The sequence below is a fragment of the Vigna umbellata genome, chromosome 7 (genome assembly GCF_029865625.1).
Source record: "Vigna umbellata cultivar VRB3 chromosome 7, Vumbellata_1.0, whole genome shotgun sequence".
Taxonomy (NCBI): Eukaryota; Viridiplantae; Streptophyta; class Magnoliopsida; order Fabales; family Fabaceae; genus Vigna; species Vigna umbellata.
This window is the reverse complement of record NC_142171.1, coordinates 48,325,784-48,345,426: the sequence shown is the minus strand read 5'-3', so window position 1 is coordinate 48,345,426 and position 19,643 is coordinate 48,325,784.

Genomic DNA, 19,643 nt, shown 5'->3' with positions numbered 1-19,643 from the left:
AACATCCACTGATAAAATGCCTAAAACAGCACACGTCCTAAGGATAAGCAAACATTTTATTCTTAAAACCTTCACTTGAAATATTTTATTTGTTTAGTTATTCATTTATGCTCTTTTATGCTAACAATGACCACTTACTAGCGGTACCACAACTCTGATCATACACGGATAACAGTTGAAAAACTGTTATTTTTATACTTAAAATTGATATTAAGAACAACCTTTATGACTAGAAACTAGCTTGGAATCATGCTTTTGCTTATGTTTTTGGAAATAAGAGAGTTGGACAGGTTTTATGCTTAATTTCCTTATTTTTGCAGGTTTTTGAGATGAATTTGATGAAATAAGTGAAGTGGGACACAGATGGAATCAGAAAAGGACACAAAAAGTGCAAAAGAAGAGAAGCCGCAAGTACTGCTCAACGCCAATTACCGTTGAGCGGCACTTTCAAGGACCCGTTGGCATCGCTGAGGGGTAAAAATGCAGCTGAGGGGCAGAATAGAAGACGCGCTATTGTCGCTAAGCGATATTTACCGCTGAGCGCCACTTTTATGGGCTTGGGCCTACTTTTCTGTAATTTTTAGAATAATATATAAGGTTTTAGTTAACCTAGGTCAGTCATCCTTGGCTGGGACGAAACAAAAACACACTCTTTCACCCCTTGGAGGAGGATTTTGGATGCTACAGCTCCTTTCTCACCTTTCTAGGGTTTTATCTTTCACTCTTTCATTGTATTTCATCTAGTTTCATCATGAATATGGTGAACTAAACTTTTATTGTTGTTGGGGAATCAATGTAATCCTTTTGAAACTCTCATGTATGGAATTTGTTCTTCAAAATCTTCTTTAAGATACATGCTTTCTTTCATTAATTGTTCGGGTTTTTCCTCTTTGCTCAAAGCATGCATTGCTTAACTCATTCGATGTCATGATTGTAAGACCCTTGAAAATATTTGTAATTCAGATACTAGATAAAAAAAAAGTAAAAAATGAATAGTAAAAAGTGAATAGTAAAAAAAAAATTGTGGAAGGGATAAGTATTCCACGTTGCCTTGAGTCATAAGAGATCAGAATTCATCAAATTGTGAATAAAAAATTATTTTTGTAATAGTAAAATGAATAGAAAAATGAATAGTTAAAATGAATAGTAAAAATGAATAGTAAATATTTTTACTATAAATAGCCAAGGGGGAGGCTGAAAATTTACACCAAAAACTTAGAAAAATTTTGAGAGAAGAGAGTTGGAAGAATTTCTAGTTGCAAAGGGGACATTCTGGAAGTTTTCGGAGAACGAGGAGATTAAGTTTGTAATAGAGGTAAGGGAAGCTACTCTTGAATCTTGAGTATACAATACTTTGCTTTTGTCTAATCCTAAATCTTGAATATGGAGTAATTTATTTCTAGATGATCTTGAATTTTGAATGAGAACATGTTTCTGCGATGAGACCAAGTTTGATAGTTGTAAAACGTGATATTGATTATGTTATGCTAATTGTACGTTATTGTTACCTAGAACATTTATTTGTTTCTTTTGTATTTTTGGAAGGACGAGAAGTTGTCTAACCAGCTCTGCCAGATTCAACATCTTGTTTCCCCAGAGCTTTTATTGTTTCTTATCTCTTTACATTTTTAGAAGGATGAGAACTTGTCTAACCGGCTCTGCCAGATTCAACTTCTTGTTTCCCCAGACCTTTTATTTCTTATTTATATTGTATTTTTGGAAGGATGAGAAGTTGTCTAACCGGCTCTGCCAGATTCAACTTCTTGTTTCCCCAGAAATTTTATTGTTTTATCTATTTTTTTTATTGCATCTTTCTGGAAGGATGGGAAGTTGTCTAACCGGCTCTGCCAGATTCAACTTCTTGTTCCCCCTGAATTTTTATATTAAGATTATTTTGATGGTAGGGGAGCTAATCCTTTCTTATATATGATATTTATACGTATTATGATCATGAATATGAGTTATAAACATGTTAAAATTTTGATAATGGTAGTTATCTATTCACTTGTGTAAATTTAGTTTTCATGATTATTATTTTTCTTATTTTCGAGTTACTGTGGTAAAACATTCCTTTTAATTTTTTTTACCGTTGGATTTAGCTAAAATTTTAATATATGAATCCTAAGACCTATTTCTTTATTTTGACCATTCGGATCATTAATTAAGAATGTGTACTTGGAGAAATAAGTTATGCATGTTTGAGTAAATTAATTATCCCTGTTATTGTGTTACTGAGTCCTCTCGGTAAAATATAGATTCTGTTTTATTTGACTGTTAGATCAACCTAAAAATTTGATGTATGATTCCTAAGATATATTACTATAATTTGACCGTTCGGATTTGTAATTAGAAGTCTGTGTTGAGAAATAAATTTCGAAAATTTGAAAAGTATGATGAACACTATATTTTTGTTCTTAAGTTAGTATGGTAAAAACTACATATATATTTCATTTATCGTTACATTGAGCCCAAACTTTAATATGTAGTTCCTAAGATATGTTGATGTATTTTGGCTGATCTATGACCTTTGATTGATGAAAATATGTTGAGTTATACTCTTTATGAAAAAAAAATGAATTTATAATATGAAGTATGATATCTGGCAATATGTTTAATTTATTGACACCAAAACGAGTTATTGTCAATTTATGATTAAAGAATGAACATGATTGAGTTAGGTGGATAAGAGGGTATGAATTTTTGATTTTATGAAATGTTGAAGTGAATATAAGAAATCATTACTTATGAAATGATGTTTACTACTGGGAGTAGTATGTTCGGTTTATATCATGAGAGCATGATATGAGCAAAGTAACACCCGAGGTTTATGAAAGCAGGCGGAAAGTGGTCTGACCATAAGGCTTTGACATAAACATATGATTCGTAAGTTTTATAGAAGTAGGCAGAGAGAGGTCTGACCATAAGGCTTCAGAAAGTAAGACATAGTATACAGGCAAGGCTTAAGGAAGCAGGCAGAGAGCGGTTTGACCATAAGGCTTCGTGAGTAAGCATGGTATACTTGTAAGGTTTATGAAAATGAAAAAGAGGATTTTGAAGAAGTTAAAAAAAATGGATTAATGACATCGGGATAATGGTATTTATAAATTGCAGAAATACATGATTGAAACATTTATATTATAAGTTTAATGATTGTATGATATAGTTGGCTTACCCTTATGTGTTTGTGCTATGATCATATAACTCATGTTATATGTGAGCATATAATGTTACAGATGCGGTTGAAAATGCTTAGAGATGATGAGAGAGACGCGGGGAAAAACTTGCAAGGATTTTTGTAAAAAGAATAAATTTGCATTGGAAAAATATGTTGTATAAGACTTATAAGTTAAATTTCAAATTTATGTTAAGTATTGTATTGTACTTTGGAGGAATTGAAATAATGTTTGATTGTTTATATCAGATATCAAATTAATTTAGTCTCTACTACCAGTAATATCCTTTAAATTATTTGGGTGTTACATTTGTGGTATCAGAGCAATGGTTTTCGAAAATATTTTGGGACTGTGGGTTGTGAAATTATTATTCTTAGTAAAACTATTAATGGTTTATGATGAAAATGACTATTTGAAGAAATTCATATCATATGCTAAATTGTATCATTATCTTTTTGAAGAAATCATTTAAAACTCGACAAAGATGCAGCAACAACAAGTTGATCAAGTACCTTAAAATCATTCTAGCTTGAATGACTTCTTAAGGCATGATCCAACTAAATTTAACGGGGAGGCTACTCCTGATGAGGCCGACTCCTGGCTAAGGCAGAATGAGAAGATTTTTCGGATAATAACTTGCTCAGGAGAACAAAAATTAACTTATGCATCATTTCTTTTGGTGGGTGAGGCTGAATATTGGTGGGAAAGTATGCAACAGTTGATGACGGTTCGTGGTGAGGCTGTGAATTGGGAGAACTTTAAGATAAGGTTCTTGGAAAAATATTTTCCAAACAGTGCAAAATTTGCAAGGGAGGCGGAGTTTCTGACCTTACAACAAAGAAGGCTATCAGTACAAGAGTACGTGGTAAAATTTAGTTATCTCTCAAGATTTTATACTCAGAATATTACAGAAGAATGGAGATGTCGAAAATTCGAGGGAGGACTAAGGCATGAGCTGAAGAAGGTACTTATGCCATTGGAAATACTAGAGTTTCCAGCATTGGTAGAGAAAGCAAGAATGATAGAATTGTTGGAGTTTGATCCAAATAGAGTTTCCAGACTTGCAAAGGGAGAATCTTCAATGAAATTCAACAAAAAGCCTTATGAAAAACCACAATTATCCTATCGAGGAACAGTGAAGTGTTTTGAGTGTGGAGGAGCACATTTCAAACATGACTGCCCTAAACTTATTGGGGAAAATGTTGAAGGGAAGAGATGTTTCATCTGCAATGATCCGGGACACTTTGCTAATGTTTGTCCAAAGAAAAAGAAAGTGGGTGAACCACAACAACAAGATTATGCTGAAGTAAAGCCCCGGGCAACAGGAAGAGTATTCGCAATGTCTGCGGAAGAGGCTACTAAGCCAGGTACATTAATCTTACACACCTGTATGTTGTTAGGAGAATGCGTATATGTTTTGTTTGATTCTGGAGCCACACACTCCTTTATATCCCTAGCATGTTTAGAAAGACTCGGATTACCGATGCGTGATCTAGGGTGTAAATTAGTAGTTTCTACACCAGCATCGGGACCAGTTACGACCAGTTCAGTCTATGTCGGATGCCCGATCCAAATTGTAGGACGCAAGTTCAAAGTGAACTTGATCTGCTTACCCCTTCAAAATCTAGACATTATTTTGGGAATGGATTGGTTGACTGCCAATCATGTTCTTATTGACTGCGGGAAACAAAAGATAGAGTTTCTAAATTTGAATGATTTAGAACTAAGCTCAACTTGGGTAGTTGCGAAGGATATCAAAGATGAAGCTACTTGCTATGTGGTGTTAGCTCAGGAGAAAAGAAAGAATACTGAAGAACAAATCATCGGAATACCTGTGGTAGAAGAATATGTTGATATTTTTCCAGAAGAAGTACCAGGTTTACCACCTAGTCGAGAGATCGATTTCACGATAGATCTAGTGCCCGGAGTTGGCCCGGTTTCTATGGCTCCATACAGAATGGCTCCTGCAGAACTAGCAGAGTTGAAAAAGCAAATGGAAGATCTGTTGGAGAAGAAGTTTATCCGTCCAAGTGTGTCTCCATGGGGAGCTCCTGTATTGCTGGTGAAGAAGAAGGATGGAAGTTCAAGGTTGTGCGTGGACTATCGACAGTTGAACAAGGTTACAATAAAGAACAAGTATCCTTTGCCAAGAATCGATGATCTATTAGATCAGTTGAGAGGAGCAGAGGTGTTTTCAAAAATTGATCTCAGATCTGGGTACCATCAGATTCTTGTCAAGACGGAAGATGTACAAAAGACGACTTTCAGATCTCGCTACGGACACTTTGAGTACGTAGTAATGTCGTTTGGCGTGACGAATGCTCCAGCGATTTTTATGGACTACATGAACAGAATATTTCGGTCATGTTTAGATAAGTTTGTGGTAGTATTTATAGACGATATTCTTATCTATTCAAAGAATAAGGAAAAGCATGCAGAACACTTGAGGGTGGTGTTGAAAATTTTGAGAAAACATCAACTCTATGGGAAACTGTCAAAGTGTGAGTTCTGGTTAGAGAAAGTACAATTTTTGGGTCATGTGATTTCTGCTCGAAAAAATCTCAGTGGATCCAGCAAAAGTGGAAGCTGTGCTAAAGTGGGAGCGGCCGAAAACTGTAACTGAAGTACGAAGTTTTGTAGGATTAGCCGGTTATTACCGACGGTTTGTCGAAGGATTTTCCAAGATTGTAGGTCCTCTAACTCAGTTAACTCGCAAAGATCAACCATTCGTGTGGACTGACAAGTGCGAAGCCAGTTTTGAAGATATGAAGCAACGACTAACGTCAGCACTAGTATTAATCATTCCAGACTCTAGCAAATCTTTTGAGGTGTACTGTGATGCGTCATACCAAGGATTGGGGTGCGTTTTAATGCAAGGAAGGAGACCTGTGGCTTATGCATCTAGGCAGTTGAAGGCGCATGAGAAGAACTACCCAATGCATGACATAGAACTTGCAGCAGTAGTATTTGCATTAAAGACATGGAGACACTACCTCTATGGGGCAAGTTTCCAAGTTTTTAGTGACCATAAGAGTCTAAAGTACTTGTTCGGCCAAAAGGAGTTGAATATGCGACAAAGAAGATGGATGGAATATATGAAAGACTATGACTTCGAGCTTTTATATCACCCAGGAAAAGCCAATGTGGTGGCAGATGCATTGAGTAGGAGACAAGCTCAGATAACAACACTGATGGTGAAGGAATTAGAACTGTTAGAAAAGTTACGTGATATGAACTTGGGGTTGCAGTTAACCCCAGATCATATATGGTGTGGTCATTTGGCAATCACTAGTGACTTCTTAGAACAAGTGAAGGTTGAGCAGTCAATGGATCAAGAGTTGCAGCAAAAGATCAGGTTGTTGGACACCGATCAAGCCAAGGAGTTCGTTGTAAGTAAAGATGGCATTCTTCGATTTAAGAACAGAGTGTGTATACCTGGAAAGAGTGAATTGAAACATTTAATTTTGGATGAAGGTCATAAAAGTCGTCTTAGCACACATCCAGGTATGACTAAGATGTATAAGGATCTGAAGGAGTCATTTTGGTGGAATGGTATGAAGAGGGATGTGGCCGAGTTTGTAGCAGCCTGCTTGGTGTGTCAAAAGGCAAAAATGGAGCATCAAAAACCGGGAGGGATGTTACGACAATTAGACATTCCTCAATGGAAGTGGGACAGTATCTCGATGGACTTTGTAACACATTTACCAAAATCATCAAAAGGTCATGATTCTATCTGGGTTATCGTTGATAGACTAACCAAGAGCGCTCACTTTTTACCCATTAATCAACGTATGTCACTAGAAAAGTTGACGGAGTTATACATCGGGGAAGTAGTGAGGTTGCGTGGCATACCTACAAGTATTGTGTCAGACAGAGATCCAAGGTTTACTTCAAGGTTTTGGCAGACGCTACAGAAGGCTCTGGGAACACAGTTGAGGATGAGTTCAGCTTATCACCCTCAGACTGATGGTCAAACAAAAAGAACTATTCAGTCTTTGGAGGACTTGCTAAGAACTTGTGTATTAGATCATCTCGGAAGTTGGAATGAGATACTACCATTAGTAGAATTTACTTACAACAACAGTTATCATTCCAGTATCGGTATGCCACCATATGAAGCTTTATATGGAAGAAGATGTAGAACCCCGTTGTGTTGGTTTCAAGATGGAGAAGCACTGACAGTAGGACCCGAGCTATTACAGCGAACCACAGAAAAAATAAAATTAATCCAAGATCGGATGAAAGCAACTCAAAGTAGACAAAAGTCATATTCCGACAAAAGAAGAAGACCGTTAGAATTTGAAGAAGGAGATCATGTATTCTTACGAGTAACACCAACTACAGGAGTCGGGAGAGCTATCAAGATGAGGAAACTGACACCAAAATTTCTCGGACCGTATCAAATTCTCAAAAAGATTGGACCAGTGGCTTATGAGATAGCATTACCACCTCGATTGGCAAATTTGCATAACGTTTTTCATGTATCCCAACTGAGGAAGTATATTCCAGATCCAAAGCATGTGTTGGAAGTTGATGAAATTCAGGTCAGGGAGAACTTAACAATGGAAGTTGGACCAGTACGTATACTAGATGTTCAAATGAAAAAGCTAAGAGGAAAGGATATTCGCACGGTAAAGGTACTTTGGAATGAAGACACACAGGAAATGACTTGGGAATTAGAAGAATTTATGATAAAAGAATATCCATATCTCTTTTGTAAATAGTCTTTTGTAAATAGTCTTTTGATAAATAGATAATTTTCGAGGGCGAAAATTTTTGTTGTTGGGGAGATTGTAAGACCCTTGAAAATATTTGTAATTCAGATACTAGATAAAAAAAAAGTAAAAAGTGAATAGTAAATTGTGAATAGTAAAAAGTGAATAGTAAAAAAAAAATTGTGGAAGGAATAAGTATTCCACGTTGCCTTGAGTCATAAGAGATCAGAATTCATCAAATTGTGAATAAAAAATTATTTTTGTAATAGTAAAATGAATAGTTAAAATGAATAGTAAAAATGAATAGTAATTTTTTTTACTATAAATAGCCAAGGGGGGGAGGCTGAAAATTTACACCAAAAACATAGAAAATTTTTGAGAGAAGAGAGTTGGAAGAATTTCTAGTTGCAAAGGGGACATTCTGGAAGTTTTCGGAGAACGAGGAGATTAAGTTTGTAATAGAGGTAAGGGAAGCTACTCTTGAATCTTGAGTATACAATACTTTGCTTTTGTCTAATCCTAAATCTTGAATATGGAGTATTTTATTTCTGGATGATCTTGAATTTTGAATGAGAACATGTTTCTGTGATGAGACCAAGTTTGATAGTTGTAAAACGTGATATTGATTATGTTATGCTAATTGTACGTTATTGTTACTTAGAACATTTATTTGTTTCTTTTGTATTTTTGGAAGGACGAGAAGTTGTCTAACCGGCTCTGCCAGATTCAACTTCTTGTTTCCCCAGAGCTTTTATTGTTTCTTATCTCTTTACATTTTTGGAAGGACGAGAACTTGTCTAACCGACTGTGCCAGATTCAACTTCTTGTTTCCCAAGACCTTTTATTTCTTATTTATATTGTATTTTTGGAAGGATGAGAAGTTGTCTAACCGGCTCTGCCAGATTCAACTTCTTGTTTCCCCAGAAATTTTATTGTTTTATCTATTTTTTTATTGCATCTTTCTGGAAGGATGGGAAGTTGTCTAACCGGCTCTGCCAGATTCAACTTCTTGTTTCCCCTGAATTTTTATATTAAGATTATTTTGATGGTAGGGGAGCTAATCCTTTCTTATATATGATATTTATACGTATTATGATCATGAATATGAGTTATGAACATGTTAAAATTTTGGTAATGGTAGTTATCTATTCACTTGTGTAAATTTAGTTTTCATGATTATAATTTTTCTTATTTTCGAGTTACTGTGGTAAAACATTCCTTTTAATTTTTTTTACCGTTGGATTTAGCTAAAATTTTAATATATGAATCCTAAGACCTATTTCTTTGTTTTGACCATTTGGATCATTAATTAAGAATGTGTACTTGGAGAAATAAGTTATGCATGTTTGAGTAAATTAATTATCCCTGTTATTGTGTTACTGAGTCCTCTCGGTAAAATATAGATTCTGTTTTATTTGACCGTTAGATCAACCTGAAAATTTGATGTATGATTCCTAAGATATATTACTATAATTTGACCGTTCGGATTTGTAATTAGAAGTCTATGTGTTGAGAAATAAATTTCGAAATTTTGAAAAGTATGATGAACACTATATTTTTGTTCTTAAGTTAGTATGGTGAAAACTACATATATATTTCATTTATCGTTACATTGAGCCCAAAATTTAATATGTAGTTCCTAAGATATGTTGATGTATTTTGGCTGATCTATGACCTTTGATTGGTGAAAATATGTTGAGTTATACGCTTTATGAAAAAAAAAATGAATTTATAATAATGAAGTATGATATCTGGCAATATGTTTAATTTATTGACACCAAAACGAGTTATTGTCAATTTATGATTAAAGAATGAACATGATTGAGTTAGGTGGATAAGAGGGTATGAATTGTTGATTTTATGAAATGTTAAAGTGAATATAAGAAATCATTACTTATGAAATGATGTTTACTACTGGGAGTAGTATGTTCGGTTTATATCATGAGAGCATGATATGAGCAAAGTAACACCCGAGGTTTATGAAAGCAGGCGGAAAGTGGTCTGACCATAAGGCTTTGACATAAACATATGATTCGTAAGTTTTATAGAAGCAGGCAGAGAGAGGTCTGACCATAAGGCTTCAGAAAGCAAGACATAGTATACAGGTAAGGCTTAAGGAAGCAGGCAGAGAGCGATCTGACCATAAGGCTTCGTGAGTAAGCATGGTATACTTGTAAGGTTTATGAAAATGAAAAAGAGGATTTTGAAGAAGTTAAAAAAAATGGATTAATGACATCGGGATAATGGTATTTATAAATTGCAGTAATACATGATTGAAACATTTATATTATAAGTAAGTTTAATGATTGTATGATATAGTTGGCTTACCCTTATGTGTTTGTGCTATGATCATATAACTCATGTTATATGTGAGCAGATAATGTTGCAGATGCGGTTGAAAATGTATAGAGATGATGAGAGAGATGCGGGGAAAAACTTTCAAGGATTTTTGTAAAAAGAATAAATTTGCATTGGAAAAATATGTTGTATAAGACTTATAAGTTAAATTTCAAATTTATGTTAAGTATTGTATTGTACTTTGGAGGAATTGAAATAAAGTTTGATTGTTTATATCAGATATCAAATTAATTTAGTCTCTACTACCAGTAATACCCTTTAAATTATTTGGGTGTTACAATGATCATTGATTTTGTCAATATGAACAAATACGGGAAAATCTAGATCTGGGGAATCTCTCCCAATAGTAGTATAAACCTAGACATAGGAGTATGATGGTTGGTTGCCTTTAAGCTTCTGTTCACTATAATGCATGATTAATTGCTAGGAAGACAAGACATTGTAAAATAGTGATCATGATTAGGCTTTCTTCGCCGAGACATCGGGTTTAAGGTAATTTAGAAAGTGGCATTAACAATTAATGAAGAAAGATGAATTCCTGAATACATGAGAGTAGATAAGGATGAAATTCATAAACCCCAACAACATAATCATCCATATATTTCAATTCACGTGTTTTGTTTCGTCTTACCATTGATAATCCATGCATACATATTTACTTTTGAGTATTTGCATCTAAATCTTAATCAATCGGTTTTACAAGTCTTATGCTAATCAACAAACCACACAACTGTCTAGGCTGTGAGTCATTTGGGAGAACGATAATTGGTCTTACCAGGTTTATTACTTGATACGATTCGGTTACACTTGCCGAGGTCTTAACAAGTTTTTGACTCCGTTTTCAGGGATTAAAGATTTGTTCATCACACACTGTGTTAGAAACGAGAGCCTTATATTTCAAGCCAAGAGAGGGCTGAATTGGGTAATGCCTTAAAAAAATTATCATTTCAAAAGCTTTGTAAAATCTTTGGTTTTCTTGAAATCAATGAAACAAGAAGTGATGAATCAACAATAAAAGAGAAAAGGATAGAAAAAGATTAACTCAAGCAAGTTATACTAGTTCGACCAAGCCTACATCCAATTTTCCTTCAACAACCTCAGTTGAATGGATTTCACTATAATGATAGAGTTTACAAGAATACAGAGGTACCCCTCTCAATGTACTTCTCTCTCCACACTCAAAATCACTATAGCAAAACAAGAAGTGAATACCCTCACTCTCTTACAATATAGAGAACAATCATAATTCTCTCAACACCTTGAGAACAATCACAATCCTCACAGACAAGAATCACAACTCTCTCCCCTAACACACCTTCACAGGTACACAATACTCAAATTGTATAAGATGTATCTGATCTTCCATTCACACTCCAACAATGTAGATCAAATCAGAATCGTTACAGCTCACTTTCTTGGATGAATCTTTATGTGTTAACAACAAATGATGCCTTGATTCTTCAAGATGACTTCTTGGACGCTCTTGTAATGAAAACTCAATGAAACAATTAGCTATGAAAGTGATAACAATTATTATGTTTTGAAACATAGCTCAAGTCGTATATATATATATATATATATATATATATATATATATATATATATATATATATATATATATATATATATATATGATTTTCTAAATCTTGACGTAATATAATCGATTAAGGAATTTATGTAATCTGTTAAGATTTTTCTTCTATTTTAACAAGTTTGCTTCTGTTTTAATAGATTATACCAAGCATGTAATTGATTATATAATCATACTAGCAAGTTATAAATTCATTTGACCATTATGATAGTTCAGGCTATTAAATGAAATGGATTTAAACAAAGTCAATTGATTAACCTATTATACAACTTGTGTAATCGATTAACCATGTACTTAAGCAAATTTTCAATCCAATTTCCATTTTAAATAGATCAACTCACTAATGAAACATATAATGGCATAGCTTTCTGTTTTAATCGATTAACCAACTTATGTAAGCGATTACTACATAACTGTTTGTCCCTATTAAGCATACAATGATATTTGAAAAAATCTAACAAATTATATACTTTGTTAAATCACATATTTCATCCAGAAATGACATATTCAATTTGTTTAAAGAAAGATTCATTTACCAATAATGAATTCTCATATCAAGAACAAACAAGATACATATAAGACAATTGTTATGTGGTTTGTCATTCAAGAAACTATAAAACCATTCTTTTATTCATCATAAAAAACATAGATATAAAGGGTAGGTTTAGCTCTCCTATAAACACACTGCATAACTATGCAAAAGTAACCAAAAAGGAAGGAAGCAGAAAAATAAAATTTGAAAAATGGAAAGAAACTTACAAGAGCAAGAAATATAGCAAGCTCAATGGGTTTCCTTCCCTAGGCTTCTCTAGCGAATGCACAAGAAGAAACATCCACTACTATAAAGCCCACAAATGTGGCATCATAAGCACTTAAAGGATGCACTTGAGTTGCTGAATGGTAACATAAAGTCACATAGGTCACAACGATAAAAGACCACATAGGACCATAAACACGAACCACTAACTGGTACTAAAGCCCTTGAATAAGACACTCGAGTTACTAGATCATAACATAAGACAATAAACACAGTACTCAAGCCCTCAAATGAGGGACCTAAGGTTACTAGATTGTAACATGAATAAAATTCCATGAATATGGCATTAAAACTATTTAGACAACACCTTTCATCTAAAAGGACCTCCAAACGAGGTAAAGCATCAAAAACTGAAGGAGAAACTGAGCTCAAACAGAGAGCTCAAAGCACTAGTATGTACACAAAATAAACTTGGTATTCTAGGGCCTAAGTACAAAATAAGCTCAACATTTAAGTACCCGAGCACAAAAAAGAAGTTTGACAAGTATCTGAGTACAAGAAGAGCACGAAGTACAAAAGAAGTTTAGTACTCAAATGCACGAGCATAAAAAGCAGTTTGACATGTATTCGAGTACAAGAAAAGCACGAGTACAAATGAAGTTCAACATTCCAATGCTTGAGTGAAAGAGGAGCTCAACATTATAGTGCCCGAGCACAAAAAGTAAATCGATGTACTCATGCCAAGTTCAATGGAGGGGAAAAAGAAGAAAGGAAACTATAGTTCTTACATTAAATAGGAACACAAACAAATACATCAAGAGGAAAAGACAACGGAAGAATGTACATAAAATAGGAAAGCTCGGACAACAAAGGAGAAGCTTGGCATACTCAGTAAACAGAACAGAAACCTAGCAAGCTTAAGTAGCACAGGAAAAGCCTGAAAAACTCGGAGAAAGATTTTCTAGGTGAGTTGTCCTTATACCATCAGCATAAGTCGCTAACCTGCCAATCTTGACGATGACAATCTCCTGAACCTAGTTGACCACCAAGCCTTTCCCAGATGAATCACTTTCCCTTGAAGGGCCCAGACATTCATTCCAGTCATCTCGACTTTTACTATCAAAGTCGTCCTCTCATCCTCTCGTTTGCTCAAGTTGTCATCTTCACATTGGTTGCCCTCACTCAAAGAGCCTCAAAGGAAAAGACAAGCAACACGAGGATAAAACTCAAAGGATCACAAAGAGGATGAAGATCAAAGTCTAATACAAAAATATGTACTAAGTCTTCTCCAATTCGGCCAAAATGAGCAATGAAGCCTGATTGAAGGTGACAACATCAAAGAAAATCTACTCGAAGTCGATAACAACAAAGCAAAACCTTATCAAAGTCGGACGCATTAAAATAAAGCCTCCCTAAAGTTAGCAAACAAGTTGGAATGACTATTCTCACCCAACGACTTTCGAAGAGCTCGACCAAATGGCCTATCTACTTAAGAGCTTGACCAAATAATCAATCTATTCAAGAGCTCTAGATGGCCAATCTACTTCAGGGCTAGGCCGAATGATCAATCTACTTAAAGAGTGATAATGCTAATTCTTACCATTATTTAAGCATCATTTTAATAGCAAAATGAACTCTTTTCTAGCTTGTAACTTGCTTAATCCTCTAATTTATCTTAGTTTTATGAATAATTGTGTTTTGGGCTACTTTGATGTAATTTCATCTATAATCCCTTATTTTGTAGCTAATAATGTGCTTGGAAGAATCTCCAACAATGTATAGAGTTGAACCAACCACAAGAAGCAAGCACATATGCAGAAAAAGAGAAAAAGATGCAGTGCAGAAAAATCAGGTCGGGCACCCTGGTTCAGGGGGGCTGAGCGCCACCTGCACAGAAGCTGATTTCTGATGTGCTTGAGCCGGGTGCCCCAGGAAGGGGGTAGAGCGTTAGTTTTCGCGCAACGCTCGCGCTCGGGCGCCCTAGGAGGGGGGTCGGGCGTCATTTTCCGCACAACACTCGCGCCTGGGCGTCCTAGGAGGGGGGTTGAGCGCCAGTCTCGCTGATGTGGCAGATTGAGCTTATTTAACCCTAAAACGCGAAGGGGTTTGGGTCTTTGGTGGTTTGGAGGCGCGATTTCACTCAGAGGAGAGCTTGGAAGGCTGCTAGGGCTTGTGGGAACATTCCCTTCTTCCTCTTTGGGTTCTTCTTCTTCTTCCATGGCCATTTTATAAGCTTAAAGGCTCTCCATGGAAATGGAAAGCCAAACCCATCTTGTTGGGGTTAGTTGTAGCCTTTGAATCTTGTGTAATTGTTGAATGATTTGAATATATATATATATATATATATATATATATATATATATATATATATATATATATATATTGATAGCTGACGGCTTGAGCTGAATCCGGAGACGTCGTGAAATCTGGACTTGATCGAGCTGAAGAACCGGAAAACAACGGAAGAAGCAGATTTGACCGGGAATCCTCAGATTCTGCCAAGGAGAAACAGATGAGGCAGCGGAAGAACTAGGATTGGAGGTTTGTTCGGTGGAAAACCTAGGGTTTGGTGCGGAAGCGGATTTGGAACGGTGGAGAAGTGATTTTAGTCGGCGAGAAGGTAACTAATCGGTGGAAAATGATTTACGTGAGAGGTGTGATGGTAGATTGTGAGGAAAATGGTTGAGGATGCGCGCTGGAAGCAAAACGAACGCGAGAGTGACAGTTTGCTCTCTCGAATGGTTGAGAGAGAACAAAATGAGGAGTTAGCGTAGGAGCCTTCCAGGGACAGGCTCGCGTATCAGCGATGGGATGACACAAGCCACGCGGAGGTAAATGATTGGAGGAGCGTGATGTAAGGTGGCTGAAAGAAAAATCTGATTTGGAAAATGAGAGAATGGATGGTGTGAAGGGAAGGTGGCTAGAGGAGATCCTTTGGGATTCTCTAGCTTTGACTTTCAAGGTAGAATTGATCTGGAGTGTTCTCAACAGAATAACAATTCATTATGCTCAAAAGTACCTTACAATAGGTGGTGGCATGTCTATATATATAGGACTAAAAGTCCCTCCTATCTAGCACATGCCTAACACCTTTTACACATGTTTTTAATAAAAGTAAAAGAAATACTATACTAAACTAATTAGCCTTGGTCCCCGCGTATCATCCCCTCCCCCTTGGAAAGGATTTGTCCTCAAATCTGATGGTGCTTTTGAAGACTTATTTTTGTTAGCGTCATAAGGGTTCCTCCTGGGTCAAATATCCATCTGCAATAAGCATCAAACATATCTCTAATTAGTTTTCTTTGACCTAATAAGATATATAAAAGAATATGTGTAGAAGAAGGTTTCCAAATTTTGAAATTTTTAATTTTAATATAACAAAGAAACCTTTCTTCATTTGAAATTTTATTTGTATCTTGAGCTGGTAACCATAAAGATAACCATAACCCAAGTTGGAAATTTGCATGTGTTGAAAGTGATAACATTTTTAAAGATGGAGTGGCCAATTCTTTGAAAGAAAAGTGACTTTTGGAAAATTCAAATATAAATGGAGAAAAGTGAGAGAATAGAAAACCTCCCCTTAAGAGTTTAACTTCTAATGTAGGAGGAGATGTTGCCCTTAGTTGCTTTGGTTTCTTTTCTTCCATTTCTATCCTTTCAACTTCTTCCTTTTTTTCTCTAAGTGTTTCTTTTCTCTCTTTCTCTCTTCTTTTCTCTTCTTCCCTTTCTTCCTCATCTCTTTTCTCTCTTTCTTCCTCTTTTCTTCTCTCGTTTTCTTCCTCTTCTCTTCTCTCTTGCTCTCTTCTTTTCTCTTCTTCTCTTCTCTTTCTCTCTTTTTCTCTTTTCTCTATTTCTCTTTTCTCTATCTCTCTTTTTTCCCTTACTTCTTGCTTTTGTTTTTCTCTTTTTAATCTCTCAATTCTATGTTTGCTTGTCTCTTCCCATAGCCTCCTAAGTTTTTCTAGAAACTCACTTTCCCTACGGGAGAACCCACTTAAATTTTGAATGAATGACTCACCTTTTCTAATAAGCTCTCTCATAAGTTCTAAGTTCCTTTCAATTTCTCGAGGCACAAATTTTCTTCTCATACAAGCTTTCAATTCATTCCAATCATGAATGGGATATTGTCTACCTATCTCAACATGATATTGCCTATCATCCCACCACTCTCTTGCATGCTTTTTAAAACTAGAAGTGTAAAGATTAAGAATATAAGATTCATCATCTTTAGAATAGAAGGATTCATATTTACTTTTTCTCACCATGAATGAATGCATGTCATTAATTTCCTTTTCCCAAGCTAGGTATGTTAATGCACCAATATCATCACCAAAGAATGGAATATTTTCACTAGCTTTTTTATACAAATCATCTTCAATCCTATCAAATTCATAAGATGAACAAGACTTCCTTCTAGCTTTATCATGTTCTCTTTTGATTCCTTTGTAACTAAGTTGCTTATCAAAATTAAAATTCCTAGAACACCTATATGGATAACAAGACATCTTTGTTTCTAAAAGTTTTCTAGTGTAAAAGATATACAAGATTCACACTTAGACAAGTCCCAGGTAAGAGAGGAGTCATGAAGACTGCTTAAGTACCAAGTCTTGCCTTGCCAGAAATGTCTTAGGTTACTACTAGTTACCCTTTAAACTAAAATCACTTTTAAAATCAAAGGACACAACTCACAAACAATCACAACAATTAAACACTAATAAATGAGACTCTTCTAAATCACCCTAAACGTAAGACACTAAAAGAAATTAAACACAAACAAGAAAAGTTTTGCCAATAGTTGAAAGAGCACCAAGGACTCTTCCAAGACACTTGGACTTTGAATGGCCTTTTACAATGAAATTAAGAAAACTAACAATATAGCCTATTACAACACCAGATGAAGAAACAATTAAAAAAAATAACAGCTATGCTTCAATCCTGGTCCTGATTCAAATCCGCATGAAGAAGCTAGTGTTCCACTTTTTGGTTGCTTCTGGACAACGTTGGAGTCTCCTAGCTCTTGGGTTCAACTCTACAATCACAAATGTACAAAGCTGGATCAGAGACAGTTAACGAACATATTGGAAGAGGGAATTTACAATTAAATGAGTATTCCCTTTTCTTGGGCTTGTACACTTGATGCAGAGAAAGGTTCCTATTGACTGTCCAGTACTATGTGTTGCACAGAGAAAACCTGCACAGATATTCAGACCAACATCAACAATTCACACAGTACAAGTAATTACAAACCATGACAAGAACAGTTCAAGCAAAGCATAAGCCATTTAAGGTAAAAGAAAATCCCGTCAGTTCAAAACTTCCACAGGAAGTGCTTAGGTTGTTGTTTTCTCAATAAACATCTGCTCAAACTAAACTCTCAATCATCATTCCTATTTGCTCTCAAACGGTTCCAAATATTCTGCATAGTTAATTTTCAACCAAAATCAGCAGGATATTCATTCAATATTATCACTTACATCACTTACAAGCTAAAACAGAATATCAATTCATAACAAAGGGTAAATTAGGCAACTTCCCTGTTTGAATGGTTGTTTCTAGCCTGTTCCAAGCTCCACACTGAGGTTTTTTTTCTGCTACTGTTTCTTCAGTAATATTCTGCTCAACTAATGATTCATTCACATCAGCTCTGCACACATAAATCTCAACAAAATCCAGCAAGTGCAAATGGACAGTGAATTAACTTCAGATTGGATATAATTCAATGCAGAATTTAACCATCTAATTAATTCAATCACCAAGTTAAAACTAGAAATTTAGGTGCTTTAATCACTTCCTAAAACTGGAGGATGCATTGGCAATTAAAACAGTTTGATGCACAATTGATTATGACAAGAGCAGCATTTTCAGAAAATATTAGTGAATTACACTGGACAGCAACAATGGACCAACTAGTCAAGAACAATGTCTTAAACTAATTCAGAAATCAGTGGACCATGCTAATCAAATGAATGGACAAAGAGTAATGTGAGGCAAATCAGGAATTGGCAGTTTTAAAGCAGTATTGTTGCACTTCCAGAAATGCTCATAAAACAATCAGCACATTATTTGCAAATCCTATGCATTTACCAAGTTTCCATAGGTCTTATCAAATCAAAATCAGCATTCAACATGTCCAATTAAACCATGAAATCAACAATTCATTTGCAAAACAGTGGGTATATCAATGAATTCAGCAGGCAATGTTTGAAACTAAAATGAGTGCAATGACAGTTTAACATTCACAAGCACAAATAGCATCACCAGGCAATAAGTAATCAACTGAAAACAACAGTGATTGCAGTTGAAATAAAGCACAGCTGATCCAATGTAATTACTCCAATTTCTTTTCCTGCACAATGAACACAGTCAACAAATGGTTAATTGAAACTGAACTCTCATGCAAATGCCAACGAATTTAGGCTAAATTAGCCTTACAAAGCTCACAGCACTGAGGTTTCTCTTTAAAAATTTAAAACACTCAAATGAAAAGTTTAAAAGAGAAATTTTCAGTCCAGGCCAGAGAATCCTGTGGATCACTACCACCTAATATGCTACCATTCACACTTACCTTCTTTCAAATCCCAAAAACCAGAATGGAATCAGATTTCTCAATCAGGAAAATGGCCAAGATAAACAAGGTAATGGAATGACAAAAACAGCAGAGCAACTGACTTGAGATCAGATTAATAAAGCAAATAAAAGATCCAATTATGATTCAGCAGAACATGATTAACATGTGAGAGACAAAACTAGATAACCAACAAATGACAAGCAAGAAACAAAGCTTTTGATCAAAGTGAGCACTCAAATGGAACTTAATGAATAGAGCTAGAACAGATTTTTAAAGCAAGAAAATCAAAACCCACAGCAAGTTGAAACTGAATTCACATGCAGCGTACAGAACTGAATTTTCAAAACTGTTAAATGGAATGCCACAAAGAAACCAGTGTATATGTTTAAATCTGAAATCTGTTTTGAAATTGGTTTCAACTGGATTGTACAGGTCTGAAAAGCTTTTTACATTGAATATATCATATTCATCTTTCTGTATA